The sequence below is a fragment of the Pelophylax lessonae genome, assembly GCF_965119305.1.
Source record: "Pelophylax lessonae genome assembly, chromosome: 12".
NCBI lineage: Eukaryota > Metazoa > Chordata > Amphibia > Anura > Ranidae > Pelophylax > Pelophylax lessonae.
Genome location: NC_138779.1, coordinates 199,488,700 through 199,505,423, shown reverse-complemented (window position 1 = coordinate 199,505,423; position 16,724 = coordinate 199,488,700). Strand labels below are relative to the sequence as shown.

The 16,724-nt window shown below is 42.4% G+C and overlaps 1 long non-coding RNA gene across 1 annotated transcript in view; it reads right to left on the bottom strand.

Moving 5' to 3' along the window:
- LOC309567932 overlaps nt 1-16,412 on the bottom strand; it is a 94,786-nt gene extending 78,374 nt beyond the window's left edge. The window contains exon 1 of the long non-coding RNA XR_014225975.1: nt 16,355-16,412. This is a non-coding gene — a long non-coding RNA (uncharacterized lncRNA). The remainder of the gene's footprint in view (nt 1-16,354) is intronic.
- Nucleotides 16,413-16,724: the final 312 nt, after the last annotated feature.

The window sequence follows — 16,724 nt, the reverse complement described above, 5'->3', positions numbered from 1 at the left end:
ATTTGTTCTAGTAGGTAAAAATTGGGAGGATTTAGGTTGGGAGGAGGGGGACTGTTTACATTTTTATTTGGGGGCCATATTGGGGGCTTACAGAGGAATATTATGCTTGGTTGGGAGGGGGAGCACTCAGATCAGTGCTAGATTTTTTTGTGAAGGGGAGGGGTGGGATTTTTGCTGAGACATGGTACTCACACGTTACAGGGGGGTGGGCGCACTTTGTCATCTTTGCCCTAAGCACTAGATGGCCTTATCCCGGCACTGGGTGGGAGGCTTATTGGAATCTGAAAGCCCCCTCTGATAATAAGAGGATATCCTAGATAACGGAACCCGCACCCCCCCCCCCCCCCCCCCATGTGCAATCTACTACAGTGCATTTTTAGGCAGTACCCATTGAGATAGATAGATAGATAGATAGATAGATAGATAGATAGATAGATAGATAGATAGATAGATAGATAGATAGATAGATAGATAGATAGATAGATAGATAGATAGATAGATAGATAGATAGATAGATATTGATTACAATAAATAGATACATTTGATGATAATAGATATAGGGATAGACAAGCAGATCTGAAGTCTGAATATGTAATTTGTGAATTTCTACGCATGTCTTGTGCGATCTAACACGCAGCGATTTGCTTTTCTAGGCAGTGCCCGGAGCTGCATCACATGTGAAGTCTTTGGTGTAGGAAACAATGACTGTACCGGTGATCTGCAGCAGTGTGAAAATGATGATGATTTCTGTATAACACAAATAGAAGACAGCATAATAGGTAAGATATTAAAGTCAAGCCTAAAAATATTGTATATTGTACATTACAAATTCCTGTTCCTTTGTACTAAATGTAAGACAAGCTTGTAAGTAAGTAAGGTAATATCAAATACATTTTACCTTTTTGGCCCTTAAAGGGTATTTCCTCTTTTTTCAGCCTAATTTGGGAAAACCCTCTATATGTTTGTATGTGTTTCCATTCTCACAGAATTCCTATTTTTTTGTTTTATACATCTATATGTAGCACTGCTCCCTTGGGAGCTGCTGGTTATGGGTTCCCCTGGGTTACCATTAGCAACAACATGACAGTTCAACATTTTCAAAGTGATTTTCGCTCAGTCAGGAAACAGTCTAGTAGCTTTGGTTTTTGTGTTTTTATTGAGAACTTGGATGGGAGAAGGGAATGAGTGGGATACCCCAACTGGTATGAGTGATATTGCTGAGTGCGGCAAGGCCGCTGCTTCACCTTGTCAAAAGCAGTAAAGAAGTAGTTAATGAACTATTTAGATGAACTAGACTGTACTGCCGAACACTCTTCAGGGCCCTTCCTGGCACCCCCTTTGTTCCTATTCTTCAGGGTTATCTACACAGCACCCCCTTTACTGTTTCACTTCCTGTGTGAGCTGGCTCCTTGATCCTCTGACTTCTCTGGAGTGGTCCCCTTTCCTGGGCTGACCCTTTGGCAAATCTCCTGGTACTTACAGACACTGTTTTTCCCGAGAGACTCTGCCAGCAGCTCCACTGTCAGCGCTCTGGATCCTCTGCAGCTCAGCTCCACACCTGGTCCCTAGGCCAACCACCTGAACCCCCTTCCTCGCACCTGCAGCAGGAGAGACAGCCTTCAGCCTCCTCTTGGGACTATGCTTCCTGCCAAATCACGCCCTGTCAAATGTCCCCTCAGTATTTATGGTCAATCCCAGGATGCATTGCAAGAATGCCCTCCCTCTGGGACTGCCATAAAACATGATGTGTCACTAGCTAGGTTTCCTCCACTGTCCAGCAAGCTCCCTCATTGGGTGCAGTGGGGACACTCCCTTAGACCCAGTGAATCACACCTGGAAACATGTGACAGGCAACCTAATAGATTGGGCTCCCCTGATAAGCAGAAGGAGCAATAGAAGCGTTCCTACCTAACTAGGAGGATACTACATATATATATATATATATATATTTCTTCTCATTTTGATTGAAGGCATTATGACTGATTCTAATGCCGGCCATATATGGATCAAAATGAGGCTGGTTCTGCAAGGACCAACTATTGATCGACTTGTGTACAACAAGCTGGCAACACTAATCATTGTATTCCACCGGCCAGGAAGGTTCCCCAATGGCAGAATACAATAGTGCAACAGGAGTGATCCCATCATCCACATCTAATGTGTGGATGGGGGAATTGGTTCATTTTTTTTTGTTTTTGTTGTTTGAAAAAAAAAAAATTAATAAATAAATAATCCTGTAGAGTTTGCCTAAGGCCGGCCATACACGGTTAAAAATCATTAATGAACAGGCTGAATGTACCATGTTGATCAATCGATCAACTTGGTTACAACCAGCCTGCCGACTTTGCTTCAGATTATTGCAAGCAGCTGCTATTGCCAATATCAATAATTACAGTTTTCTGATCACTCGGATCCGTTTTCATTGTCTACTGACTATAACGAGTCTTTATGCTGTTTTGATTATGTAGATCCCAGGTCCTTTAAATCTCTCTGTTATAACATTATGTATTGTCTGATGTACTCAGTAAGCTTATGTTCACTTTGAGAGCTACATTTGTACACTTTACTTTATTGTGGAAATGTGAAATAAAAATTTGGTAAACATAATAAAAAACAGAAAGAAGCAAAGGGGAAGCCTGGACAATGTGAAAAAGAGTCTATAGCTCCACCTGCTGGCTTACAAGAGGAATGCAAACTATTAATTTGCAATATTTCACATTTACCTGACTAGATATATCATCTTCTATCATTTTTGTTTTCCTTAGTCTATAATAATGACCATAATATATAACATTATACATTTCCAATGACTTGCTGTGTTTTGTTCCTTCTTTAGGCACCGATAACAGAGTTGTAGTCAAAAAGAGGTGCATGCCTGCTTCTAACAGAAATGTTTGTCAGCCAGAACCAATGAAAGTAGATTGTGGGGAATTCAAACTTTTCCTGTATTCAGAATGCTGCGATGAAGATGGATGTAATTCCAATGGGATCCAAAGTAAGTGCGACTTTTCTAAGTGTGGTTGTATGCAAACAGTTGAATGCATAGTTTGATAATATCCCTAACTGCTAAAATAGACATAATTCTAATTGGTTTTCTAATATAGGCACCTTTATACTAGACAATGTGACCAGGACCAAACCATTTAAATGTTCCTACTGCAGTCACAACAATAAAGCTTGGTTAACGCTGTGATTGGATAATGAAGTAGCAGCAGATTGCTTATGAGAACACTTCTGTGTTCTCCTCCCAATCAGCAAGCTCCATTTGGTAACTTGCCAGTAGAAAAGTTTGATTGACTTAGAGTACTGCCTTTTCCTCTCTGGGTTGATTACTTTAGGCACTAGGTCTATTTTTTAATGACAGGCCCCTCTAGGTATAGGTTAAAAAAACAGCTCTGGCTGCGGTACTCACTACCTTTACCAATGCTGCCAAATGCAGTGATGCCTTTCAGCCACTAGATGTCTTCTGTTTTTTTTTGATCAAATTATGTTCAAGGTCTTTTAACCTGGAAGACTGAGAAATTATAGCTGAATATTAATTTGCTTATATTTTGCCTTCCCTTGGTGCTCCTTTCTCCCTTTATCAATAATAAAAACAGTTTTTCTTGCATTCCAAACTTTGTAATTGGTTTGGTTATGTCATCACTAAGTCTGTGTGCTTCTCTGTGCAATGCAGGCAGATCATGGCTGGTGGGAAGGGCCTGCATGGTTCCCATGTAGACTGCATATGCTTGCAGACTACCCCAGGTAACCCCCACATGTGATTCTGAACCTCCATGATTGAAAGAATTAACCAGTGCCTATTTTGCGATTCGACACTGCGTGACTTTAACGGACAATTGCACGGTAGTGCGACGCTGTACCCAAATGAAATTGACGTCCTTTTTTTCCCACAAACAGAGCTTTCTTTTGGTGGTATTTGATCACCTGTGCAATTTTTTGATCATGCGCTATAAACAAAAAAAGAGCGTTTTGCAAAAATAAATATTTTTCACATTTTTTTATATAAAATTCCCCCCAAAAAATGTAAAAATCAAAATTTTTTAACATTTTAGGCCAATTTGTTTTCTGCTACATATGTTTGGTAAAAAAAATTGCAAAAAGCATATTTTAATTGGTTTGCACAAAAGTTATTGCGTTTACTAACTAAGGGAAAGATTTTTGTCATTTTTATTGTTTTTTTTTTTTTTAATGAGTAATGGCGGCGATCTGCGTTTTTTTTTTTTGCGGGACTGCGACATTGCGTTGGACAGATCGGACCCTTGACTGACATTTTTGACACTTTTGGGGTTACCAGTGACATTACTGCAGTAATCAGTGCTATACATATTCACTATTACTGTAAAAATGACACTGGCAGTGAAGGGGTTAACTTTTTTTGAGAGGGAGGGGTTAAGTGTGTCTCTAGGGGCGTGATTCTTACTGTGATTGGTTGTGGCTTGAGGTGTAAGAACAGTGATCAACGGTCCTACATAGCAGAACCGTATGATCACTATTCTTACACGGGGGAGAATGACAGGTGGCTGTGTTCACATTAGCCGCCTGCCTTTCTCCTGGTGTAACCGACGATCGCGAGTGAGCGGCGGACATCGGGTCCGCCGGGCACACGCGCGGGAGGGGGTCCTTGACCGAGCAGGAGCGTGCATCCGGCGGCGTGCGCTCGCTCCCCAGAGCCTCACAGGCTAGCGATGTACCCCTACGTTACTTTGCCTGTGAGGGGCTGACTGCCGCCGTACATAGTCGTGCGGCAGTCGGCAAGTGGTTAAATGGCATTGGTGCCAAAACTATGCAAGCACCATCAGGTAGGAGGTTTTTTATTATTTTCTTCCACAGCGTAAAACTAACACACACAAAAAAGTGCACATGGCCCTCCTCCAATGAAAAAGGGCCCTGACTCTGATCCCCCAGGTGTGCAAGGTTCCTGACAGGGACTGGGGCACTCGTGAACCAATCAGCTGAAAGCAGACAGACCTCCTTTTACCTGCCATAGCAAGGTCCATCCAAGTACTGGGTGGACCCCATGCATACTTGCCAACTGTCCCTTTTTTCCTGGGACAGTCCCTGCAAATAGGAGCCTGTCCCAGGTAATTTATATTGTCCCTGAAAGCGCCTGGAAATCGGGCTGCCCGTAAATGTTACGCAGAAGTAGTGCAGCTGAATGGGAGACTTATTCCAACTCTGCTACTGTGTCCTTAAGTTTGAATTACAGGAAATTAAACCTTTTTTCATTTCCTGTAATTCTCTCTATATTGAGTAGACTCTATAATCTGATAAGTAGGCGAGATAAATTATGCAGAGTGGGCGGAGCTTCAGGGAAGTGGGTGTGGTAATTGATAGCTGTGATGCAAATTGTCACTGGAAATTTTTTTTAAATGTTGGCAACTATGCCCATGGATGGTGAGAACTTGACCATATGCCCTCAGCCAAGACTTTCAGGGCTAGTCGGAGGACCTACCCCCTACTAATTGGGAGTGAGTAAAGTTCCATGTGCCTTGCAAAAATAAACTAGTGCTATTAGGACCTTCAATCAGCTACAACTCAGGGAACCCTCAGAAACCTCTGGAGGAACCCTAGGGTTTCATGGAACATAGATTCCCCAATCCCATCCTATGCAGCCTCCGCTGCACTGGAGCTGAATGAATAGGAAGCAGTCTGAGGCTTCCAGTTCATTCACAAACTGAAGTAAACACGGTTTACTATGCTTTATTTATAAATAAACACAGTGAAGGATTGGATACCAATCACTCGCTGTGCTTTCTAAGGGGCCAGTAAGTTTATTCAGAGGCATAACTAGAACCTTCAGGGCCCTGGTGCAAGAAACCATGAAGGGCCCCCCCTGAACCCCTGGCCAGGGCCCTTCCCTTCAAGCCCGGTGCTCTTCCCACTGATTCTGGGGCCCTCTACTCTCGTTGAGGAGCCCTTTATTAGAGTCCCGCAATGGGACCCTTTCACAAGTTCTGCAGTGGGCCCCCTTCCTGCCATCTTGGGGCCTCCCCACGGTGGTGGAATGCCAGGGCCCGGTCACAAGTGTGACCTTTTGCGATCCTGGAAGTTCACCCACTGGGGTCAGCAGTTTTTATTTTTTGGTACTTTATTTGTATTATTTTTTATCATTTTATTTTATTTTTTTACATTGTCACTGACTATGACTCTGTCCATTCAGAAAAGGAAGGAGCTGGTAAATTACATATTCACCGACCCCTTCCTGGTTCTCTATTGTGACACATCCCCTGCAGCAGCCGGCAGGAGAGGGATGGGAGCACAGAGTGGGGTGGGGGGGGGGGCACACAGGGGCCCAGAGACAGCAGTGAATTGGATAGGAGGAGTGGCGGGGCAGCATTCAGAGGAACCAATCTCCTCCATTTTCCTCCTGCAGCTACAGGAGGAAAAAGGAGGACAGTGATTTCTCTACATGCTGCCCCCGCCGTCCCTCCTATCCAGGTGTACAGGGGAGCCGCACAGGCCCCCTGGAGCATGGGGCCCGGTTGCAATTGCAACCCCTGCAACCCCTGTAGTTACGCCCCTGAGTTTATTATATTTCCTGCCCCCCACCCACTCCCCCGGCTCTCCCTCTGAAGATGCCTTCAGCCCTGCAGCAGCAGAAGAGTGCCAGAAACTACAAAAGGGAAGATTCATAGATAGAGTTCTTAAGTGATAAAGTGCTGGAAAAGGACTCAACCCAGGATGTTCTACTTAGGACTGAAGTATTACTTTTGGTTGTAATGTGTCTTTAGGGTATCTGAGAAATTAATGTTCTTTGAAAAGCAACTACAGATTCTGATAGGTCATGTAATGAAGGTTTTTCCTTTTGATGGTCGTTGACTATTTTTTTCTTCCTTCTTTTTTTTGCAACATCAAGTGCCGGCAGAGGACACAACCAAGAATGGTCATCAATGCCCAACCTGCTTTGTGGAGAACAGTGATGCGTGCCCAACAACAGTAATGACAGATTGTACCGGCAATGCAAAAACATGCTTGGGCTTCGCAGGCCATGTAACTCGCCCAGGTAATGCATATCTCCTAACTGTCCCTGATACGAAGGGTCTGTCCCTGAGTCCCTCTTTACTCCTCAAATGTCCCTCTTACTGCTATGAGATATAGACACAAAAAAAAAAAAAAAAAAAAAGCATACACTAGAATTGGGGCCTATTTATGAAAAATAAATTACAGAGCTGCTTATCCTGCAAAACTGCATGTACATATATTTTGTGTGAATGGGGACACAATTAAATGCCACAAAGCTTTTTTTCTCTCCAGGTTCAATGTTATTCATTAATACAGCAAAGAGTGTATCAGAAAAAAAATGCATTGTGGCCACTAGATGGAGCTGGCGAACATAGTAAATAAGTATTTATTCATATGATTGTCGGCTCCATCTAGTGGCCATAACTGAGGATTTTCCTGATGTACTCTACTCTTTTTAACTTCCCTGGTGGTCTGATTATGTCAGGATTTCTGTGCTAAAAGCGGTATATTGTTTTGCATGGAAATCTGTTGTTTTATATTTTAAAACTTGCCTTCCCCTGCGATCCCCCGCTGTCCTCCCCCACTGTCCTCCAGCCATCCTCCTGCTGTCCTCCTGCTCTGTGCTCGGCCGATGCTGGTGTTGTAAAATTTTGTCGGACCCATGAAAATTCCGGACCTCGTCACTTCCGGCTGGTGCGAGCCCCAGTGCGCATGCGCTCAAGACATTTTCAAGGTCCGATTAAATTGTAAGACTTAGCGAACAGCTGATTGAGAGGAGGAGGGGCTGAGGTGGGACGCACACACCGCCATGGGAAATTTGCTGTCACGGGTGAACCATATGTGCTGGAGACCCCAAAATTTATCACAGGTAGCCAAGACGCTCCCCTACAGCTGATAAAAATTTGGGGTCTTGGGATGAATGGGCGCGGAGCAGTGACCCCGAGGCCCGGATAGCTACATCCCTATGTGACTATCAAAAGTGTTGATTGTCCTAAACCTCTCATACAATTAAAAAATAATAATTACATTTTTAATTATTATTATTATTATTGGTAATGGGTATGGGTAATGTTCCCATTGTTGAACCCATGCATGCACTCTAACACACATGGCTGCATACACACCTACTCAAGTGTCTGAAGGCACACAAATGTATTAATTTAGTGATGTATTAATAAATAAAAAGCTCCCATTGGTTTGGTATTTTATAACTGCCTGAATTTCTGCTTAAAGATTTCAAATATAGCATTATGAAATTTGTCAGAGCTATACAAATGCATAAACACAATAGTTTGTTACAGGGGTGAAGACATTCAGGGCTGGGACAAGGGGTTGGCAGGAGGGGCAGCTGCCTTGAGTGCAATGGTGGTGGCGGGGGGGGTGGGGGTGCCACCTCACCACATGCTCCAGATCACTGGCTGGCAACCAGCAGACTACCAGCTTTATAAGACAATAACAACAGATGGGTGCACCGACCTTGTGCATTACCATTAAAAAGTTTATTAAAATCAAAATGGGTAGCGTACAATATACTCACAAACATAGGATATCTACAAGCATGTAGGAAATGGGAACCACTCGCCTCCAGAACACTTCTCTACTGCTGGATGACGTCCACAAAGACTTGGTATGGCTTACGCGTTTCAAGGGAGAACCTTCTTTGCCACTGAGGAAGAGGGTTCTCCCTCGAAACACGTAAGCCATACCAGATCTTTGTGGACGCCATCTCGCTATCCAGCAGTAGAGAAGTGTTTTGGAGGCGAGTGGTTCCCATTTCCTACATGCTTGTAGATGTCCTATGTTTGTGAGTATATTGTACGCTACTTATTTTGATTTTAATAAACTTTTTAGTGGTAATGCACAAGGTCGTGCGTCCTTCTCTTGTTATTGTCTTACAGTGTTTTTTGGATACCCTTGGTCCTGAGGGGGCAGCAAGACCACCTTATCTGTGCCTAAAAAAACACCTACAACATTTACCTTCCTGCATACCACTTGAGCGCAGAAGAGATACTGTTTTTTGGAATTTGTTGCACTACTAGCTTTATGTCTGACCTGACAGATACTGCTGTCACAACATGCTCCAACATGGTCACTCTCCACCCCAATGACACACAGCTGAAATAAAAAACACACAGTTCATGTGCAACTGCCTTCTAGCTGCTAGAAAACCAGCAACTGGCCATGCATGTGCAGAGCATGTTCCATGCCAACCTTGGACAGCAGAAACAAGGGAGCATAGAATGGGCCCAGGGCAGTGGACTCATTCTACATTTTACATTAGCAGCAGGGGGGGGGGGGGGGCAGTTCTGCATCCTTGCCCTAGGCGCTGGATGTATCTTTCCTAGTACCTTAGACATTAAAGTGTAAGTTCCTATGGTGCAGAGCTTGCTTTAGGCTTAAAAAATGTCTTTTGAGTTTTTGTCTGATGCCTTTTTGATCAAACCAATGGATGGTCATCAATAGATATGCCAACAGGTCTTATAATGCATGTTCCAACCCACGTCAATGTGTAAAGAATGAACGTTTTGGGAAACTCAAGGGCAGGAGAAGAAGGGGCACCACATCCTGAAATAACATCAAAGGCTATTTATATTCTGTTGTAATGGACTTTTAAGGTGCCCCAAGGAAGCCACGCTAGGGTTGCCAACTTTCTGAAATGGAAATAAGGAACTGGGGGAGGGGGCGGGGCGGGGGCGTGGCGGGGGATGTTTTTTCCAGTGCAAAAAATAAGACAACATTTTAAGGAAGTGTAGTGCAAATATCTTTATATAATTATACTTCCATAACTTTTTCTTTGCTTTCCTTACCATTTTATCTGCTACTCTCCCCCCCTTTTTTTGCTCTCCTTCCCCTTTTCTCTGCTATCCTTCCCTTTTCTTTGCACTTTCCCTTTTCTTTGCTCTCCTTCTGTTTTCTTTGCTTTCCTTCTGTTTTCTTTGCTCTCCTTCCCCTGTCTTTGCTCTCCTTCCCCTTTTCTTTTCTTTGCTCTCCTTCTGCTGTCCATCCATTTTCTTTGCTCTCCTTCCCCTTTTTATTGCTCTCCTTCCCCTTTTTATTGCTATCCTTCCCTTTTCTCTGCTCTTATTCCCCTTTTCTTTGCTCTCCATCCCTTTTCTTCTCCTCTTCCCCATTTTTTGCTCTCCTTCTCTTTTCTCTGCTCTCATTTCCCTTTTCTTTGCTCTCCTTTCCCTTTTCTCTTTGCTCTCCTTCCCGTTTTCTTTGCTCTCCTTCCCCTTTTCTTTGCTCTCCTTCCCCTTTTTTTTTGCTCTCCTTCCCCTTTTTTTGCTCTCCTTCCCCTTTTCTTTGCTCTCCTTCCCCTTTTCTTTGCTCTCCTTCCCCTTTTTTTTGCTCTCCTTCCCCTTTTTTTGCTCTCCTTCCCCTTTTCTTTGCTCCTTCTGTTGTCCTTCCATTTTCTTTGCTCTCTTATCCCTTTTCTCTGCTCCTCTTCCCGTTTTTTTAAATCTCCTTCCCTTTTCTCTGCTCTCCTTCCCTTTGCTCTCGTCCCTCTGCTCCTCTTCCCCATTTTTCTGCTCTCCGTCCCATTTTGTTGTCTCTTCTTCCCATTTTATTTGCTCTCCTGATGGGATGCTCTCCTTCCTCTTATCTGCTGCTTTGCCTAATATCCCTTTTCTTTGCTCAACCTTCCCCTTTCCTCTGCTCTTCTCCCCTTTTCTCTCTTCTGCTTACCTTTTTTTCTCTTGTGCCCTGCTCGCTTTCTTGCAGCAGCAGCTAGTTTTCTTTCTTCTTCGTTTTCTTTCTTCTTCTTCTCTTCTTCTTCTTAAGTACCGCGTGCACCGGGCGGGTAATGCAGGGAGGGGTTACGTCGTGACGTCACGACGTCATCCGCACGGCATTGCGGAATTGGTCAGAAGGCGGAGGGGAGGGGACGCACAGTCACTACAAGATGAAAGTGACGAACACCAATAAGGTACCGCGGAATACGGAACAAAGTGCGTTCCATATCAGTTTGATACGGAACAGCACTTGTCTGTTTATTTTACGGAACGGTTGGCAACCCTAAGCCACGCAGTGCAGAGTTTAAAACACGGGGGGAAATGCACCCCTTTACAAATATTTTAGATCAATAAAATGTAAAAGCGGTGCCTATTCCCCCATGTTATAAACTCTGTACTGTGCGACTTCCTTCCAAAAGTCCATTACAACAGAATATGAATAGTCCACGTCAATGTGTATCATGCAAATAGAAACATATCAATGTGCATTTATCACCCACGGTATTCCATACCCACAGTATGGGTATGAGTTGACATGGATATTGCGACACGCATGGAAAATAAAACACGACTTGCATTGGCGTGTGTTTCCATTTATTTCAATGGAAATTGCATCAGGGCAAAAACAGATACGTGTCAATGGGCCCTTAGTGATCTCTGTACAACATGACTAAATACAGTAGTGCTATACAGTATAATTATATACAAATAATATGGTCGGAACACAAAATTGTATCCAGTACACAACATAAAATTAGAGACAATTTTTAAAAGGAATATGTATACCTTTACCAACATTTCTAATTTTTATCTTTTTTTTTTCCCTCATTGCAGAGGACGTTTCTAGGCTTTATGCATTTAAAGGCTGTGCTGATAAACATATATGCAAGACTGACCTTTCAGAAATGCCTGGATGTGAGGTTGGTGGCGATGCCAAGCTGACTTGTCCCTTAAAGTGTAACGTTTGATGGATTTCAGAACTAACGATGCTGTGTAGTAATTTAGTTATATGCTTTACATTGATCCTGCCCAGCATGCTGGAAATCACCACCTCTTCTCGTCTTTTTATTTTCTGTCTGCTGCTGGTTGCATTTGCATTGCGGAGCTACATCTCTCATGGATGGAGCGGTGCTGAGACAGTGGGGGTAGGGCTGGCGCTGCCATGTCAGTCTCAGCCCTCTATGTGGCCTAATGTTTGTGAGGGTAGATCGCTCATGCATTTTTAGTCGCAGGTGCAATGTGCAATTCCTTAGAAGATAACAGGTTAGAGCAGTTTCTCAACTCCGGTCCTCAGGGCACACTAACAGGCCAGATTTTAAGTATTACCTTGGGGAGATGCAGACTAGAAGACTGCAATCCCTGAGCAGCAAATGATATCACCTGTGATGGATTTCAGTTTTCTTGCAAACCTGGCCTGTTAGTGTGCCCTGAGGACCGGAGTTGAGAAACACTGGGTTAGAGCAATGCATAACCAATGCAAGTGGGGTGGCAGAACCAGCATGCTGGACATTTATTATGCTTTACTAATCTGCCTTAAAGTGGTTGTAAACCTCAGACATAAAATATTAACAAAGCATATCCCTCTATAGTGTGTACTTGTCCCAATTAAGAGCACTAAGGGTCACTTTTGTCTGCTGCTTCTTTCCTTTGCTATCAGCATGAATCACTTCTGACAAGTTTTCCTGACACCAAGATAAAAAAAAAGGGGACAGGGGAAGGACCTCTAGCAGAGTGACAGCCTCAGCTCTGTTCCTGTGTGCTTTGTGGAGGGGGGTGTGTCTCTTCCATCCAATCAGTTCTCAGAGCTCCCCTACTGGGCTCTGTAGAGTGTAACTTCAGCTCCCCGCCCCTTTTTCTCTGAACTCTGAGACAAGCTTTATAAATTCAACACTTTGAACTGATGTAGAGAAGAGAAGACTGCAGATAAACAGGTTCCCCTTATGTAGGAGGATTTGCTTACAGTATCTCTGTGTAACCCCTGAGGCCAGTCACTTCACTGGGTATATGGAAAGGTTTACAACCACTTTAAAGCAAACCTGCAGTATGTAAAACTTTGTAAACTGCCATTGATAAGTGATATTAGGCTCCAATAGTGGGCCTACATGTAGTGCCAACATCCACCTAGATATTCCAGGATTACCAAATAGGTAGATTAGGCTCCAGCCTATGGGCCCCACACTGTTTAAGGGCCTCTCAACAACAAATCAAAGTAGTATTGATTTGATCTTGAAAAAAAATTACAATGAAGCTTTCTTAAATTGTTTATACAAGTTTGAAAAAATAAAACAACTCTATCATTAAAGACTATATAGAGAATATAATGTATTAATATAATGTACCCAATAACAACTTAACGTGCATAAGCCATAGACATCAGGTTCACATTGCTATTTGTCTCTTAAAAGCTCATCTTCATTTAGTTGTCATTTTACAAAAATTGTGGTACAACCTACGTACATGTAATGTACAGTAGGGATGGTTATCTCCACCTAGTGGCTGATGTGCACACTGCAGACTTGTATAAAGTATTCAAAATTTCTACTTGAGTAAAAGTACAAGTGCTCGATCAAAAAGTGACTTGAGTAGAAGTGGAAGTGCTCGCAGAAAAAGTTACTTAAGTAGAAGTACTAAAGTATTCAACATTTTATTTACTTAAGTATTGCAAGTAGTTTTTTCAAAAAATTTGCTACTTAAGTACTAAAAGTAAAAAGTACCAGTAGTTTTGAAAAAAAAATTCTACTCAAGTACTGAAAGTAGAAGTACAAGTACTGTGTTATGTAGTTATTAAAGAAAGAAGTCAAAAGTTTTTTATTATTTCAAATGATTTATTCAAATGATTAACCTAAAGGACAATCACAATTCCTTAGGCTGTAACTTTTTGTAAACAAAAAACAGATAAAGTATGCCCCTCCCTTCCCCTTTTAAAGCATCCACCTTTTAAAGCCAGGGGTGGTCTCCTTCCTGAGCTTCCTCACTCTCACAGCCAGGCAGATCACTTGAAGTTGAAAAGCCAGGGGTGGAAGGTGGTGTTTTTGGTTCGTCCATCTTTTTAGCTGATCAAATGGCAGAACAGGAGAATGCGCAGTCTTCTTAATCGCGGTTTGATTTGATTTGCTCAATTGATGATGATGTGCCAGGCCAGCTTCATCAAAGCTACAATGCTTAAAGTGAAAAATGCATCAAAAACTACTAACAAAGTGGCTGTGCTAAAAATGCTAATAAAGTGCCTGCAATTATATATATATATATATATATATATATATATATATATATATTCTTCTTGTATTCAAAATCATCGCCCACAGTATCAAAAATAAAGTGACATGTCTGTGCTAAATGCAGTGCAAATTATTCCCACAATGTAAATTTAATTCATATAAAATATATATGACAATACCACAATAAAATAAGTTGTGATTGTGAATAAGATAGGCGCAAGTTTAAGTGTGTAAACTAAAACTGAATTCCAGTGTGCAATCTAAGAAGTGCTGTCACTTGCTGTCAGATGCTTCCACCTTTCTTCTGTGATCTGCTCAAGTAAAGTGGTGGACTGGATAGCCTCTCTCTCTGCCTCTCACCTTAGTAGCACTGGCACTGCACTGGTTCAAAAAGCTGTCTATATTATTGTCATTATAAGAACTTGTCAGAACATGCTTCCACCACCTGTCCTTTACACTAGTAGTGCTCATTTGCTTTGCTCAAGTCAAGTGCCATTGCCAGTGGCCACTGCAGTGCAGGCACAGCCGCACAGGCAGAGGCAGGCCACAAGCACAGGCACCACCACAACACAACACTTATGGTCCATGGACCATGGATGGTCGTATAATCATCATAGCCGTCAGTCTCACTCTTCTTGGTTCAAAAAAGCCACCCATGACCCGTGTGTATATAATATATTAATATTTTATATTGATTATTTGATTCTCAAATGGCATTTGCCATGGCAAGGATTAGGCCCTCTCCACGGTCCACCTCACTCACCTCATAGAGAAGAAGATGAGATAACAAAGAAAATGCTCCGAGTCCCGCCACCCGCGTCACAACTCCTCTCAGTAAGGGCACTAAGGGGTGGAGTCTGAGTGACACACAACACGTCTAGAGGCAGAGACCTCGAGCGGGAAGACGGCAGCACGGCTCCTCCAGTGCGGTCTTAACTTGATGATCATGACAGTGATTCCGCGGGCCGTGGTGCGAGCGAGGCTGTGGGATTGATTGAATTGAATTGTGCTGCCTACTGCTACACGGTACCTACTACTAAATTGTGAGTCAGTATATTTTATTTCATTTTTATATATAAAAGCGGTATTGTTGAGCACTACTAGCCACTAGATCTCCTGGCTGTCACTTTGTCACATGTTGGGGAATCACATCGGCTCGGCTCCAGAAGTGGCGGGTGTCCCCGTCATCCTGCCAGGGCCGCCAAGAAGTTCATCACCTAATCCTAAATTATTAATATCTTATGAGGAGAGGACCTATGAGATTGAGAATTGAAATAATTAAATATATATATGGTTTTTTGAACCAGTGCAGTCAGTGCCAGTGCCACAGTGCCACCCAGACGCTATCCACCAGTGCCACCACCATTAAGTGTGTTGGTCGGTCACTCGAGCACTGAAGGAGGTGGAAGCATCTGACAAGTGAAGTGACACTTTAGATTTGCACACTGGAATTCATTTATGGACTTTTCGTTATAGATAGGTTTACACACTTCAACTTGTTGCACGCACCTGACCTAACTTATTTCATAACTTATTTTATTGTGATTTATTGTCATATTTTATATGAATTGAATTTACTGTTACATTGTGGGAATAATTATTTTCACTGCATTTAGGCTTTAGCACATTCATGTCACTTTATTTTTGATATTGTGTGGAGTGTGGGCAGGGCACTGGGGGCAACGATGATATTATATCGATTGCACAGGCACTTTATTCGCACAGCCAAGTTGTGTTTGTTAGTAGTTTCTTGATGCACTTTAAGCGCTGTAGCACAATTTATTTGTTTGTTTCATATTTTCTTTTTATTGGAAAGATTTGGTATAGCAGCTTTTATTATACACAGCCTTTATTTTCGTATGCGCTGATTTACAAGTGACATTATACACATTTTTTTGAGCTTTATGTAACCTGCCATCTACTGTTCTGGCAGTGGTAATTTTTTTAAAAGTAACGAGTAACTATGCAGCACAAAAAAAAAATACTTGAGTAGAAGTATCGAAATCATCAAAAAAATGTAGTGAAGTAAAAGTAGAAGTAGGAGAAAAAAATTATACTCTAGGAAAGTACAGATACCGCATTTCGGTACTTAAGTACAGTACTTAAGTAGTTCTACTTCGTTACTATACATCTCTGGCACACTGCTTAGTTCAATGTTATCCCACTAGAGGGCACACAGGAGAAACCTCTAGAAACCTGACAGGCCCCAAGGTTTCGGCTGCATAGGGACCTCCACAGAGTGTAATCCGGCACTGAGAAACTCAGAGCACACTAATCCACAAACACCTAGAACGGCCTAATGATGCTTCCTAATGGTAGGTTCCGAAATTTTATTTGGCTGCGGGTACACTTTAAGGCCTTTGATGTGTTGATCCTCATGCAGGAAAATCTTTGCTATATGTTTGCAACTGCTAGAGAAATGCACCTTCTTGTAACCGCCAAGATATTGTACCTGGACTCTGTCCTGAGCTATAAGCTTCAATAAAACAATGCTTTATTCTGCAACCAAATTATCTCCGGTGTCTCATTTCATTACAGAAACCTTCACTATAATATGTCTCATTCATAGCAGATCTCAGCCCCAGTGCAGAATACAGACATGGACGGGGTGTCAACAAGCCCTGGGTTGAAATAAACAAGAAAAAATGTGTATGAATGTGAGTTAGGGACCCTAGATTGTAAGCTCCTTGAGGGCAGGGACTGATGTGAATGTACAATGTGTAAAGCGCTGCATAAATTGACAGCGCTATATAAGTACCTGAAATAAATAAATAAATAAAAATAAATAAATAAATAAAAATAAATA